This window comes from Odontesthes bonariensis, chromosome 8 (assembly GCF_027942865.1).
Source record: "Odontesthes bonariensis isolate fOdoBon6 chromosome 8, fOdoBon6.hap1, whole genome shotgun sequence".
Lineage (NCBI taxonomy): Eukaryota > Metazoa > Chordata > Actinopteri > Atheriniformes > Atherinopsidae > Odontesthes > Odontesthes bonariensis.
Genome location: NC_134513.1, coordinates 7,253,428 through 7,269,460, shown reverse-complemented (window position 1 = coordinate 7,269,460; position 16,033 = coordinate 7,253,428). Strand labels below are relative to the sequence as shown.

General features: G+C 39.1%; 1 long non-coding RNA gene across 1 annotated transcript in view; it reads right to left on the bottom strand.

Moving 5' to 3' along the window:
* Window positions 1-15,586, bottom strand: part of LOC142385763 (uncharacterized) — a 46,549-nt gene extending 30,963 nt beyond the window's left edge. Inside the window, exons 1-2 of the long non-coding RNA XR_012770226.1 lie at window positions 15,489-15,586; window positions 5,914-5,987 (exon numbers count right to left, since the gene is read on the bottom strand). This is a non-coding gene — a long non-coding RNA (uncharacterized LOC142385763). The remainder of the gene's footprint in view (window positions 1-5,913; window positions 5,988-15,488) is intronic.
* Between the last annotated feature and the right edge of the window lie 447 nt (window positions 15,587-16,033).

Genomic DNA, 16,033 nt, shown 5'->3' with positions numbered 1-16,033 from the left:
TATCATTTGACGCAGGACTGAACGCCTACTTAACACTTTCCCATAGTACTAAAAAGTCAGATATTAGCAGGTCCTCAGATTTTTTTTTCCCAGTCGTGTTATTGGACCTTCTTCTCCATAAAATATGTTCTTAGAGCAAGCAGTTTATTATAATCTTGCTGCATCGTACATTTGAAAGAAATGACCATGATTTGTGGTAAAAGTGAATATAATTCCTCTAGTCGACTCATCATCCTGGTGACTCAGATAAAAAGTTTTTAAAATGCAGTGAGTGTTGTTGAATAGTCAACCCTAATCATGACCTTTTATTAACTCCCCTCAGTGTTTATATTTCCTAAACCTAACCAAGAAAAAAATAAATTCAGGTCTCCTGGGTCTTAATCTATTTACCAGCCTTCCTGCTTCTTTACATAGACTCTGTCCATACTTTGGAAAGCGGTAATGCAAGTAATATTTGATGTTCATATTCTCATATGTCCCCTATCTGGAAGGGTCAAGCAATTTATTTGGTAATGTAATTAAAAAATCTTGCTGTTCATGTCTTCTGCTTGTTTTAATGCTAATCTTGTGATTGACTTTTGTCAGCATTTATGTGGTATGAGAGGAAGTAAACAAAGATGTATACAATACAATCTAAAAATAGCTTTACTAATGTTTTTTGAGGAAAGAAATGCATAATTGGATAGTCTCAAGCCTTGTGTGGTGTTTTCAGGCCCATGGGAGTTGTTTTTGAGCGGTTTCAAAATCAAACGTGATGCAATTAATTCTATTTTTCACCTGAGACTCATTAGCCTTGACGTATCCTCTGTGAATAACATGTAAAAGAAAATATTTTCATTGCATGCACATTATGTCCCCCCCAAGCACATTTATATATCAATTGTGTTTTTGGTCTATTGGACCCAAGGGTAATGAAAGTGTGGGAAATATGATAGAAACAAGTATGGTAATAATAAAAGAATACAGTATGATTTGCTGTTTACCTTTGGTCAGTCTTCCTTTTACCAGCATTATTAATTAATTTACTTAATCCACTCTCATTCTATATAGTTGTGAATATAAAATGTTTGATCACATAAAGCCTTTTATGGGTAATACCATCCATACCATTTTCTATACCCGCTTAATCCAATTCAGGGTCGTCGGGGGGCTGGAGCCTAACCCAGCTGTCATTTGGTGAGGACACCCTGGACAGGTCACCAGTTCATCACAGGGCATGGGGAATACCTTAGCTATTAATTTGTGTTTGTAAATTTCAAAACTTTGCAGTGGACCTTAAGCTCTGTCATTTGGCAGCCAAATGTTTGTCCCAATGTACTGTGTTGTATTTGTATAAAGCAGATGTCTTTGGCAATAGTTTTATAGCAATTCAGGCCAAAAAGTAAAGCAATAACTTTCGACCTGTTGACATAGTTTGGATCTACCATCAATATAGATTCAACAAGCATAGAGGGAAGCCAACATTCAAACATTTTACAAAGGGAATATTTCCTTTTGTCCATCACAGCAACACAAACTTAGCAAAACAACGATAAAGTGCCATCAGTTCACCCAGGGCGAATTGTCTTTTTGTTGTGTAAATCAAGCTTCTGGCAGTGCCCTTGGTTTCTCTGCTGCCTGGCTGTGATCGCCCACTGAGCTCTGACTACCAGCACCAGTGAAAAAGACATAATGAATGTTAGATTTCCAGAGTCTGGCTCTGTACGCGGTCTCCATATTTCTTTATCTTCTCTTTCCCCAGCTTTCTGTATTATCTTCCATTTCTGGCGTTTTGTTTCTGTACAAATTTCTCTTCCGAGTATAAATGCAGATTACTGCACAGGATATTTTTGTGCAATTAAGAGATCATTCCAGATCATTTCATCAGTCACCCCAGGAACCAGGCACTATGTTCTTATGCAATCAGCTGTGGTGTTTCAAAGAAACAGAAATAATTTGACTACAGACACAAAGATTACTTGATTAGAATTAATTAAATTAAAGGGGTCTTTGTTAAAAAGTGGTGATTACTCTGTCTGCGGCTTCCTCCTTTTTACATAATTTCTTCAACTCTTTCTCTGCTTCCTGAAATGAATCTTAATGGGTTTTCATGCCTGGGGCAGATTTAAGGCCCGGGCAAGAATATGTTTCATTGTGGTATGTATATCTACTGGCTCAATAATAACTCATGTGACAACACTCCTGGCTATAACACAACTCCCAAAACTGTCATGGTTCCACCACTGTGCCTTTCGGTAAGCAAGTTCACCGTGACTAATTTCACAACAACAGCAGAGACCAAATTTGCCCAAAGGAAGATCCTGGAAAGTACGTCATGTCTACCCTGAGGCACAATGCATGGGCTGGTGACAGCTTCAGTCATGTTTGATAGGTGAGGATGAGTGGAGCAGTTATCACCAGTGAATCCAGATATGACACAATGCAATAGAAGACATGACCTGGGGAAATAGGAGTCTATGTATTTGCCAACACTAATAAGTCAGGATTTTGAAATCATTCCAAGCAGGACTGGAGTGTCTCAGAATTGCTGATGGATGAATAGTTTGTATAATTGCTCATATCCTCTCACATTAAGGTGTAATTTCAGTTCACTGTCCAAGGGCCCAAAAGTAAGTCCTTTATAATTCCTTATAATTTTCTTCAGTGGAAAATGGTACAATGGGCATTCCTTCCTGGGCCAAATTACTGTAAATACTAAAATGGAGTAGAAACGGGTTTTGGTTTACCTTGTGATGCAATTTACAAGATCATGTTTCTGAGACTTAATCTTGGCTTCAAACTATTTGTTTGTGGCTCAAACAGGAAAATTGGACAAATCAGTGTCTCCTATTGGCAACTACAGGTGAGTTTTAGGTGTGACAACAGTCAGTAATGCTCTCAACATGTATAATTCAATAACCTGTTAGTTATTTGTTTGAAGTGGCTGCTCCTTTTCATTGCTCAGTGTAACATACTGTTTGTGTGTCAGGTTATGCATGTAGGCAAGCATACAAGAGCATCTCTGCAGATGTTGTCAACTAACTCGTTTTAGATCTTTACAGCCATTCAGTCAAAGAACCAAGCAGGTCTTATAGCACGGCCCAAATCCTGTCATTTTTAGTCTGTAGGTTGTTGTTTAGAGGTTATTGTTTCCCATGGCAAAGGAAATACTGAAAATGGTCAGTAATGCTGCTTATCCCAGCTGACGACATTTGGGCCACTGAGAAAGGGACCTTGTCTTGCTAGCCTAAATAACTACACAGAAGTGTTTCCATTCAAGTGGCAAGACTTACCTCTTCATAATACTTCATTTGAAGGTCTAGCACTACCCTGAATAGGAAGTCTGACTGCAAAGTGCTTCAAACTGCTAGATTTTTGATTACTTTACACTATAAATAAAAGAAGTTCAGTGCATGTCTAAACAAAACTGAACTGCATAATAAATACTTTTTGCATATAAATTCGCTCCTTGGTGGCTCCTGTCAGCTCAGTTATGATTCAAAGCATGTAGAGCAACAATGAAAGCTAGAGAAACAACCATAATCCGATGACTCATTCATAAATTATACCTTTTGTGGAGTCTTGTCAATTACTAGGCTACTTTTGTACTGTAATGAGGTTTGATTCAGTGCTAAACTTCTGGCCTTAGGAAACTTGATGTGTTCAGCTAACAAACTTTATAGTCAGATATGACAAAAGGAGGTGGGGCTAAAATGTCAGCTACTATCTCTAATAACGACAGTGTGAAATCTTTTGGTCTTATTTTTATATCTGTCACGATGTGACACACACACACATACAACAGGTGTCCTTTTCCACCTTGATGTACTCTCAGGACCAACACACGGCACAATATCATGGGTTTGTTTTGCTTGTATCAGCTCCATCAGAGAGTAGCTGGGCTCATTAGCGCGTGGGGCCCCTTTAGGGTCCCCGGGCCCTACAAACTACCCAGCCAACCTTCAATATCCCCTTGGGCCCTGAGCCACAAACACAACAAATCACTGAAACAAAAAATCCCTAATGCCTGAATCTTTACACTTCAAAAACACAATTATGCTAATGCCAGGAATCATTTGCCATTCCAACTCTGATTTAATGCGGCCTTTTAGTGGAGAAAGCTAATTAGAGGCTTTAATTAACATGTGCGACACAAACTGAGAGAAGTGTGAAGGAGCCTGTCGATCATGGAGAAGCTCAGCGACAGCGATGAAACAGGGAGAGCAAGGAAGTGAAGTCTGACTGCAATGCAAATGAGACGAGGGTGCGCCATAGGGAGTCGTGGATCTCTGCTGCTACAACGCTTTCGGTAAATATCACCGTGACCCGTAGAAGAATTGGAGTCATCTCATTAACACAGATGTGAGGGTGTCACCGGAGCTCAGCCCGCAAGGGTCAGCGCTGATACGATGCAACCTGAGCTTAGTGAGGGTACCATCATTAAAACTGTGGCAAAACACAGGATTTAAGCCTATGCTCTGTTATGCTGATATATCCCTCCACTCACATCATCCTCTCCTGGATAACTACCTCAGGGAAGATGTGCTCAGTGCACAGCTTGACATTTACTTGAGCTCTGTGTTGATATTCTATGTGCTACATGTTGCCCAAAATTATCGCATTTATAGTCTTCACACAGCCGGCAGGTTTCTGTAAATTAAACTGCAACATTTAGACAGGAGTCATCTCATTAACACAGACTGGAAGGTGAACTCTGCTTTATAGCCGGGCAAAGTAAGCTCAGGGTATCCTCATTATTGCTGCTAGATACAGATACTCTGGCTTCTTGCAGAGGTGCACTTTTGCCTTGAAAATAAACCAGGCCGCAGAAAATAGGAAAGTGAAATAGAAGATTGGAGCTGAATGCAGAATGTAGCTATTAACATTTGAGCTTTTATTCGACTTTACACTCATTTGCAACATTCTGTTGCACAGGCACTACACTTTCATAACCAACATTTCAGGGCTTTTTTCATTTTTCATTTTGCTGGTTAAAGTACCATGAAAACTTTAAAGTGGCTGGGTTTTTTTCAAGGGGAGTTTCATTAAACAGGCAGCTTTTTAGGTTGCAATTTTCATACTCAATCAACAGAACAATAATTCTGCTTACACCGTTTCCTCTTGATTAGTAGTTTAGATATTGTTTGGCAATTGCCTCTGCTGTTTCTTTGCAAAATTTTCCAATACTCACAGTTGTGTTCATGAAGTGGTTCAATTTATTTTAATACATTTCCACAAGTAACTTTTCATTTTTATCACAGTTAATTTTCAATGTAAAAGCCAAGGCATTATTTGAATGATTCTCTGTGGGCAACAATGTCCATTATCTTTTATGTATTCTGTGTAGTTTGTGAGAGTGATATATTTCAGGAAATAGTCATTGTTTCTGCACTTTTAGTGTCTCTGGAGGCTAAAGTCACTTTGCTTCAGCTTTGCTAAAGCTCTCTGTGTACTAGTCTGACTAAATGACTTCAGTACTATCTGGGCACAAAAGGTTTCTCTCTTGGGAGTTAATGCAGCAGCAGGAGACTGAAAAGCACAAGTGAAATGTGCAGTTTCTCGGATGGTTGCATGTAGACTATTTTAGAATTCATAGAAAGAATAGTACAACCATCTCCTGGATGAATAATACAGTTTGGGAGTATTGATCTTTAAGATTCTTCTTTTGGTCGACATACCAACCCACTTACTGTGTTCTAAATGCATCATTTATACATTATTTTTTAATATTTCCTTCATTTTTGCACCAGTGCATTACATATAGTATAACAGGTGCTGATCTCTGTAATACAATGAGAGATCACTTAACAGGTCTTCCTGACACATCAAACAGTTCTTGCACATCATAATCTCTGATCTTTTTGGCTACCCTCCATAACTTTAAGGAACTTTGTTATTAATCATTGAGAGGAGACTTAGAGGAGTGACACTCACCTGTGTGTTCAGGACAGCCAGTCTTTTCAGTTTCAGTCTCAGCTCACACTCTTAGTACAGCATGTTCCCCTGTTCTGTAAGAAGCACAAGATTACAAGAAAACTCAGTACCCCGGAGAAACCCATCTCAGTCTCATCTGTTTTTCAGACATGTTTTTTAGCTCAGAGCAGGAAATCTTCAGTTTGAGAAAACACTTCTGTTGCATGCCACGAAATGCTTTGGCAGACTATGAGTTATGCTTTCTTTTTAAAACAGTAAGTCCTATCCATACATTGAGGTAGTACATACATAGTCTCCCCAACTTATGAGGGAACAAAGTGCACGCCCATATCAGTGCTCCACTTCTTCTCCAAGTTTAATAAAATTCAGCCCAAACCCAAACGGTGACCGTGTCTTGCTTTGATGAAACAATTTTAACCATTCGAACAAAACTGAAAATACAGAGGACAAGTGGGACAACTGATGTCTCTAGGGTAAGGATACAAATATCCATTGTCATGATACACTATGAGGCCAGGTGCTATTGCCTTCTTTTCATCAACAAAAAAGATACGTTAGAGAGTAGGAGGGGTGATAGTGGAATAAGTCATAGGATTTGCATTTTAGAGACTCATTTTTGTTGAACTCCCATGTGGCGGATGCAATCTATCATTTAGTTTTGAGAGTCAATGCCTACAGGTAGCTGTTAGATTTAAGGTTTGCTCTAAAATGCAGCCTTTCACAACACCAACCATGAATCGTAAAAATAAGTGTGATAAAAAAAATTATGTTAAAAGGTCTACCATTGCAGTACAGTTGGATGCCATGGGATCCTGACAAAATAACAGTTTGGAGAGTAAAGTAAAGTATATGTAAAGTAAATGTTCTATGCGACATTTTAGGAAGAAGCAACTTCAAAGCCTGATATACTGAATATTATATTTCAATATATAATTGAAGGACTTTGGTTTATGTGCTGGGCATGGCTCTTAGTGAATTATAAAGCTGAAAATCCACTAAGTTGACTTACAGCAGGTGCAGTGAACCTTGCTAATACCCAGAAGTCAGTGGATGCCAAAAATAAATAAATAAATAAATAAAATAAAAATAATGTTTAGAGGTCAAATGTACTATTGGACTTGTGAATGAGTAATGTTGCTTTATATTATGTTTCTAACTATGTGTTAACAGTTTTGTCATATGTCATCATATGTCAGTGATAGGTTTGTATTTAGTTTTTGCTGCCCCCCAGAAGCCAAAAAAACCCCAAAACGGTGCAAATTTTGGTGAGTAATTGAGTCACACTGTGCTAAAGTTAACTGTAATTCAAACTTTTTGTTCTCTTTTCCTTGAGAAAACAAAGTTCCAGTTTGTGCGGTGAAGTGAACTGATGAAGGTTTAAATCGAGGTGGAATGTCCTGGCCTGTTGTGATGAAACATGAAGATCTCCTCAATCACGGTCCTGAGAGCTGCATGAACAATCTCCATTAATGTCTGTTCATTGGCTGTTTTGTCCTGATTTCACATTCTCGCTGAAGCAGTGAGATGCACATCTGCATTCAAAATGTTTCAAACAAAGTGCTTTTGTATAAATACTTGAATTAACAATGCAGCAGGGCAACGTATTCATATTATGTGCTTCTCACTCAAGGTCAGTGACTATTAAGTGGCTATAAAATATGCTCCTCAATAATGTGATACAGCAGAAACATGTTTCCCTGAGGATGTGAGAGTGAAAGTGCATGAAGTGAGTTTTTACTGAGCCCACAACCAGTGGAGTTTAGAGTATTTTTAATTTACATTCAGCAGGGAAGAGTGCTTTTTCTCTTTTACTTGATTGCATTTATATCAGAGATAATTACTAAAAAAGAAAAAGTCATATATGGGCACATTTCATGTTGCCAAGTGTCTGAGTAGTTTCCAAATTCACCAAAGAGCCATTGCCTCAAAACCCCTCAGATGGTTAAGTTATGCTGCTGTTTAAGGCCTATATTCAATATTGATCTTAAAACATAAAGCTGAACACATATCCAATGGTTTATTGATTGACTAAGCAAGCCGGACAAAACTGGTACCTGTTCTGATAATGGTTCAAACAGTTCCAAGCAACACTGCCAAACATTTAACTTGCTGCTTTTTTTTGTCATGTGGCAGTTAATGAAATGTCTTTGAATTTCTGATTGATAGAAATTTTAGGAAATTAAAGAAATTTACACCAATCCTCTTGGTCTGTGAGAGATTTTCATTCACTTTTCATTAACAACATCGGATTACTTAATGGTAAAGAGAATAATTTGTTGGATCCTGTATGCAAATATTTGAAAACTGAGCCCCCCCTTATAGTATGTGTGTCTGTTTTCAAAAAGCAATAAACACTGCAAATTCTCATTCTGTCAGTAAACAGTATTTCATACGGCTCATAAAGGAATCAATATAATGCAGAGAGATGGAGCGGGAAAAAAATAAACAAATGGAAGTGTTGCTGAGGCTGGCATCAGAGGGGCCTTTATAGTGAACTTGATTAAAAGAAAATTGCTTTCAAGTGCTCTCAGCAGGCTGGGAGGTTGAGTGGGTGTGCTCTGGTGGTTTTCAGGGTGAAGAAAAAAGATGAAGAAATGCTTTGAAACTGCCTGAGGACAAAGACTGTGGAGGCACTGGTGACATGGTGGCGCAATATCACATGTATCAATTTCAATATATTCTAATTTACATGCTAGGTCTGTGACCAGTGAGATTAAAAAACATAAAGCTAAAGTTAGACTTTTTAGAGCTTCTCAAAATAGTTTACCACCATCTTAATTATGGTTTAGTTTGATATTTAAACCCTTCCTTCAGAACTGCCATAATTAAACCATAACCCCCTGTGGCCACACATCAGATAAGAATTCAAAGTATCTGTTGCATCTTCTGAAACGTACTCGTGTACTATAAAAAAAATAATAAAACAGCATAATTGCGAATTCCAGCTTGCTACATATTCACGTGACAGAAGTGTCAGAGGGATGAGGTCTTTAATTTTGGAACTGTCAAATTTGTTTAATTTATTCCTTCTTGAATTCAAAATGACATCAGGAGATCAAATCCTGTCCCTGATTTCCATGACGCCTTTGGCTAATTGGCTTTTAAAGAGTTGAATAATTCAGACTCTTGGTTTTAAAGTAGTCTGGCTTTGGTGAGAATACCATAGGAAATCCATTACTGCGCAGGGTTAAACTTTTTTCCCCCCTTCTTTTAGAAGCGCTATCTGGAAATTAAATTTGAATATGATTTAATTTAAATGCATTTCTTCACCCCCGTGCTCATTAAAATATATTGCCAGTGTACTCATGTTTAAACCCAGCAGCAGCAGCAACAAAGTGCATGATGACGCACAGATGCTGCTAGTGTAGAAACACCAGAGGAAAAACACACTTTTAGTTTTGCATCACTGTAAAACTGTATTTTACGTTTTCTTTCAAATCATCTGTTTTTTAAACATTTGCTATCCAAACACATCAGATAACCGGTAAGTAATGCGAAGGATTCAGTTTCCCCCTCCCTGCATCGGGTTTACTTTGATACACTCTGTTTGAGTTCACTGTGTAAACTCATTCACTGGTATCTGAATATCCTCTGAGATGATCTCACTAAGTAGCACAGTAAACACTGGATCCACCAATAGACTTGACTACAAATAGCCCTCTAGGTGAATAATTTCGAAAGACAAACGGGTTTGCTCCTTCGAACAAGTTGAAGGTGTGAACATTGTTGTTTTTACAGGATTACATTGTTGCTGTTCATTTATATTGATATCTATGCATTTATCTGCATTTCAGAAATGCTCAGTTTCAATAAAGTGGTTAAGTAGGTTGAATTTGGATTTTTTTTCTGTGCAAGCTCGCAAGTACTGATGCTCATATGTCTATATGTGGTGCCACTCTCATGTTAATCTACAGTTGGGTTTTCTAAGCTTGGCATGAAAACTAGAAACACTGGTGCCAGCTTGACTTTGTGTAACAGAAAATGCTTACATAGTGCGTTCTTATTCACCTGGTGTAGCCTGTAGCGTTCTAACAAATATGCACAAGGTATTGATGCTGTATTTGATGCCAAGGGCAAATGCTATGGCCACATGCAGGACTGTTGGCCTTATTGATATGCAACAGAGCGCACATGAAGATTGAGGAGAGGAAGATGAATAAATTATTGGAATTTCCTTTGAGATTTGAGCTTAAGTCATGTATAACCCTGTTTGTTTTGGCTTAGACATCAAGACTACTTTAACCATGCATGCTGAGAAAGGAAGCCAGGAGGTAGTCTGCACTTTACATTAGGAGTCCTGACAAATGAGAAAAGCTGGGAGGGAAACTGGGAAGAGCCACCAGCATTTACCAAACTGGATAGAAGACTCAAAGACTCAGACTCGAACGACAGTGGCCATTTGTTGTTAGGAAGGGAAACTGCTTCAAAAACTCAAACAGCCACAAAGACTTAAAACCTCTGTGAAAATAAAAAAGAAAGACAGAACAAACCCCAAAGAGAAATAAACCTATGAAAGATTTACAATGACAGATGCAAAATGCCCCTCAAGAGATGCAAAGAATTGCATGGAGACAAGATATGACAACAAAGAGAAAAAATAACCACAGAAAGACTAAACGAGCTAAACTGAAACTTAGAGTGAAAATTAACGCAAGAGACACAAAATAACTGCAAAGTGATGAAACAACCACAAAGATAGTGTCAAACACTCAACGTGACTGCAATAGAAAGGAAAGCAGAGGCAAAAGTAAGAGCAATGGCACTGACAAAAAGAGCCAAAATAACTGCAGAGATGAAAAAGGACTTGGAAAAAAATTACTCTGAAGGAATACATAATGAACAAAAACTGACACAAAAACCACCATATTGACTAAATTAACACAAAGGGATTCAAAATGCAGAGAGACACCCAACAACTACAATATGATTCAGAGGTAAAAGTCCTTTTACACAGCAGGGTTCATGGGTCTGTTGTTTCTGAATCTCTTCGTTGAGCACATACAAATACCAAAGTTTTGAAATGAATTCCTCAAGTTTAAAATAGTTGCCTGGCCAATTGAGAGCTTTAGAGCATTTATTTCATTGTCAAAATTTTTCCTAAAACACTTTCTTAACTAGCCAAAGTTAACTCCTAATTAAAGTGGAATGAAAATTAAATGTAAGTCCTTATTGTTGGGGGAGAGAAATGCTTTAGAAACATCACCCAGAGCTCGGTTCAGATTCACAGACCGTCACATTAAGACAGCTGTGTATAAGGTACAACACACATGCAAGACTTCTGAAGGAGCCTCACTCAGTTGTGTAAATGGCTTAAAATTATTTCTGTCTGTAAAAGCTTAAAAATGTAAAAAAAAAAATTTGTTTGAGAAAAAAAAGGGAGAAGAAATTCGTCAAGATCTTAAAATGTTGTCATTGAATAAAAAACAGTGGAGCGTTATTGATCATTGTACTACGTCTTTTTACTAGTCTTAATATCATGCATTAGATTATAGTTGTGTTGTTCTGGTAGTGATTGGAAAAGGCACAGCCCCAAAACAGACAAACTTTCACAAGTTGCCAATACTCCAAACCAATGATTAATCTGTCATAAGTATACTGTAAAAACTGTGGCTAACTTTAGATGAACAAATCAGATATATCCTGTTGATTTGGGTTTCAGAGGAACTAAAGTGGAAATGCTGGTTTGCTTCAATTGGAGATAGAAGAGGGTGGGAGTGCAAGACACTAAAATACTTACATGAAAATAAATGCTCCATTTGGGTCCTATCTATTTTGAAAAATTAAAAGAAAAAGAAATTTTCCTACAATTTTTACAGAAGCTGTGGTGCTGTCACCACCGCCTGCAGGGAGACCGTAATCGGGGCAGTGTAGGACAAGCTTCCTTTTGTGGTGCTATCAAATAATTTTAACACATCACCTGCCTCCACCACAGATTGTTAAGAAGTCTCCGTCACATTTCTTTGAGACCAGGCTTTCCCATTTGAAATGGTCAGTGAAGGTAACTGGCTGGTGGCTCTGACTTCACAGTGCAAGATAATCTGCCATAATTTAAAAAATGTCCAACAGTGCCTTTATATGAGCAACATCTCCAAACAAGCCAGGCCTGGCTGCTGGCCCAGTCGGCACTAAATGAAAGGAGAGCATAGCCTGTGTTGCCTGTTTACCGGTGACGTCATTAGCTTTAAAGGATTCTGTCTTTAAAGTGCTGAGATTTCACAATCTAAACAGGCAACAGTTGGAGAATCACATATATCCTTTTTTCAGACTGAAGCTATGTGAAGCACAGCTGACAGAAGCTTGTAGTGGCTTGGCATGCAACGGAACATATAGCCCACTAACAGACACAGACGAGACAGGACACTTCAGTGACCAAGCTCGGATGGGTGAAATCCCCTGAACCGACAAACTCATCCCACTCGATCGATGGCTGCTGTGACAACAGCCCTTCTCGTCACAGGCTGGAGAACAAGCTGTTGTGAAGGTCTGAGAATGGAAGATAGGCCCCGGAGGGGAGGCTTGATTTACGACCCCAAGTCGAGATGGAAGCAAAGTCGCCCACGAGCCTCAGACGGCCCGCCTGCAACATCAGTCTCTCTCACAGTGTCTGCCAGCCTGCCTCGCTACCTGTCCCCCTTACAGTGTTTCTTTGCCTGCCTGCTGACAGCAGGAAAGGCTGAAATGACATACCACCCAGAGAAAAAATATCTTTGCCTTCAGTTCAGTGGATGGTTGGATCCTAAATGTCACCTTTAATTTGCCATAGGTAGAAATTTTTTAGTTTTTGCAAACATAGCCTGAGGCAGAGGATGCTCGACAATGTTTAGATAGATAATATAAGAGATGGAGCTAATCTTAACAAGTCATGTTGCTGTAGTTCTCTGAGAGAAACTAAGTGAGGACACTCAGGAGGTTAACTGCGAGACAAAACAACAACCCTGCAGTGAGAGATAATGCGGTATTTTGTGGGGAACATTTCTTCTTGAAGAGATTGCACAAAACTCAGCTCTGTGGTATGTCTTGTGGCAAAAGCAAGGATCCCGTGTTCGTGATAAAGAATCAGCACATCTGGGACATCCACTGCAGCACTGAAGCTTTCTTTTTTCTATTTTAAGGTAAAGAGAAAAAGGAAATGTTTGATCTGTCTTACATCTGTAAACTTGTTCTATCCTTTAGAGACTCTCTTCTATAGACCATAATTGCTTGACAAAAAGGCAGAAACTAACAACTGTAGGAGTTTGGACACATCGTTTTACTGTGGTGTAACACTGATGTAAGTTACAGTGGCAGCGACAGCGGCTCCAGTATAAAATACAAATAGAGCTACACTGACATTTTAAACACCTTCTTCTGGTCTCAATGAGATCTGTCATGAACCTGTTCAGCTCTTGACCGCATATTCTGGCTCGTTTTAAACCCCAAAGTCCCTCCGACACACAGCGGCAGCAGCCCCCCCCCCTTAATCTGTTGTCGAGTGAATGAAGACACCCTCTCGCCTCCATCTCTCTCCTGAGCCGTATCAATATTCATGGGTCTGCCGGGTGCGTTTGTGCAATGGCTGTCTCATTAGCCTTTGATCCCGTTGCGCGAGGCCTGTCGGTGCGTTGCTGCGCCAACAACAGAGCAGCGTTTGAAGTGTAGAGAGAACAGCTGCTTGCATTGATCTCCATATATATATATATATATATATATATATATATATATATATATATATATATATATATATATATTTTTATGCCATCCATCCGCATGTCCACACATACACAGATGCAGCCCACGGGCACATGAATACATGCATCTACTGTAACACAATACTCAGCGCAGCCTGGGCCGTCACTCTCATAACCACTTTATGGCATGTACTGTAATACATTTTGATTTCACAGCAAGTGTAGATTAATCGATTAGTTGAGCAACAGAAAATTAATAAGCTTTAATTCTGATAATTTATTCACTCAATTGATGTAATAAACTGATCATCTTTAGGTTTCAGGGATTGACACCTTAAACAGACATTTCTTTTTATTAGTTTCGTACATTTTTACACTAACAGATTAATCAATCAATGATGACAGTACTCTCTCATGAGAACAGAATTTATGTTGGGGGATAATCTCAAGCTTTACAGTCTTTTCAACAGGTATTATATAAAAAAAACATTCCGTCCCTCAATTTTTCAGACTGGACATAAGTAAATAAACGCCACCGTAGCAGAGATTACATGGAGAACATAATGTTACCAGGTGAAAATTAATACTGAGGTTCTTTTTCTGCCACTATATTCTACAGCAAGCTGGAATAAAGCTGGAAAAAGCTCGGTAAAGAGCTGCTATTTGCTGCTTTGAGGCTGCATGAATATTAATAATTAGAGAATTAGTAGCCTAAACCAGTAATATTTAGTTTAAAACAACACAAATGGTAAACGGTGATGTGTTAAAATGGGTTGTCCCTCCTCATGCTGTAGAATTTGCTTTCAAGGGTTAAAGCAGCCAAAATGAAATGACATCAGACTACATAAACATCTGGAACAATTCCTGCTTCATCACTGAGTCAGGCACTGGCTCCTATCACACTCTGTTTGCTCCACAAGCCTTAAAAGACAAAGGGTCTGGAGTCATCCCACTGAATCTCCAAATGAACACCACTTTGTTATTACAGGACACCTCCACTCGGCATTGTTAAACACTTTCTTGAGTGCAGCCAGAAAAGAGAGGGTAGCATGACATCATGACATCTGCACAAAGACAGTCCCGGCAATATCGCATTCAATGAGTCTTCCCTGAAATGGGATCTGTTTCACAGTTAAAAATGAAGACCAGGAGCTTGTCTCAGCTATCACCCCTGTGGGAATAGGCTAGCCGATCAATACCGCCAATGTGTGTGATAACATTAAACCGGCCTTAATGGCACTAATGAAGAGAGTGGCTGACAGATACTCAGGGAAGCTCGGGTCAGAGAACCAGCCTGTTAGCTGCAGAGAGAGTTCATTTGATATAACGTGGTTTGGAATTATAGTCACATTCTAATTTATCACTTTTGCTTCTGGGAATGATGCAAATTGAAAATTATTAATGTGGCTGTTTCAAAGCTGTGATGCATTAGCAAGCAGACTGGAGTAAGATCAATTTAGTTTGAACAAATGCGGGGAAGAAATCAATTCAATAAGCTCTTTTTGTGATTTTCGATCAGTTATTTGTCAGATGGAGGATGAAAACAGGAAAAAAATACTTACACCTTCACAATGTCAAGTTTGTGAACAGACTAACTCTTGTTACTGTCCTTCCTGACATCAGGTCACAGTGTGCTGAGACTATGATTGTAGGGAAAGTTATCAGTCTTCAAATGTCAAAGAAACAGCGTCTCAGCACAACTGCTCCTGACATTTTGATGAATTGGAGCCCATTTTCCTCCGTCTGGTCTCACACACATGTCCTACCCACACATACACAAACAGGGCAACCTGCTGCTGAAAAAGACACTGTACTTAAGAACCCCAGCGCTTGACTGCAACTGCCCCACGGTCTTCATGAAGATGAAACAAAGCGAGGAACAAAAGAAAACAGGCAGAGGGAACGTACCTCACAGTGGTCATCTTCAGGACTGGTGAGGTGGGACAGTTGTCGTCTCTCTGTCTTCCGTCTTCTCCAGGATGGAGACTCAGGAGGAGAGCTGCTCCTTCGCTGCCTCCTCCCTGCCTCTGGTGCGCTCTGCTGTCTCAGCCCCTCTCACTATCATGCATCCCTCCTCCTCTTTTTCCCTCCTTTTCTACTCCTCCCCTTTTTAACCTGCTCTCTCCTGTCTTTCCTCTCTTCTGCACCACCCTACTCCTCAAACTCAAGGGTGACAAAGAAAATCAGGGCTTTTGTCATTACTTTCAGCTTAGTATTGGCTGTGTTTCTAGAATGAAAGGAAAACTCATCAGCAAAGGTTGTTTTTCTTTTTGCACTTTACTGTTTGGAAAGCATAAAGTCTGTTAGATACCGTGCTAAAGTGGCTAATTGTTCTTTATATGAAATGCCGTTCTTATTAAAGGCAGCTCTAATTCACCTATTGCCAACTGGAGATATTCAAAAAGCTGTTTTTCATTGCAATCAACAAACTAAAAACTCAAAGATGTTTAATT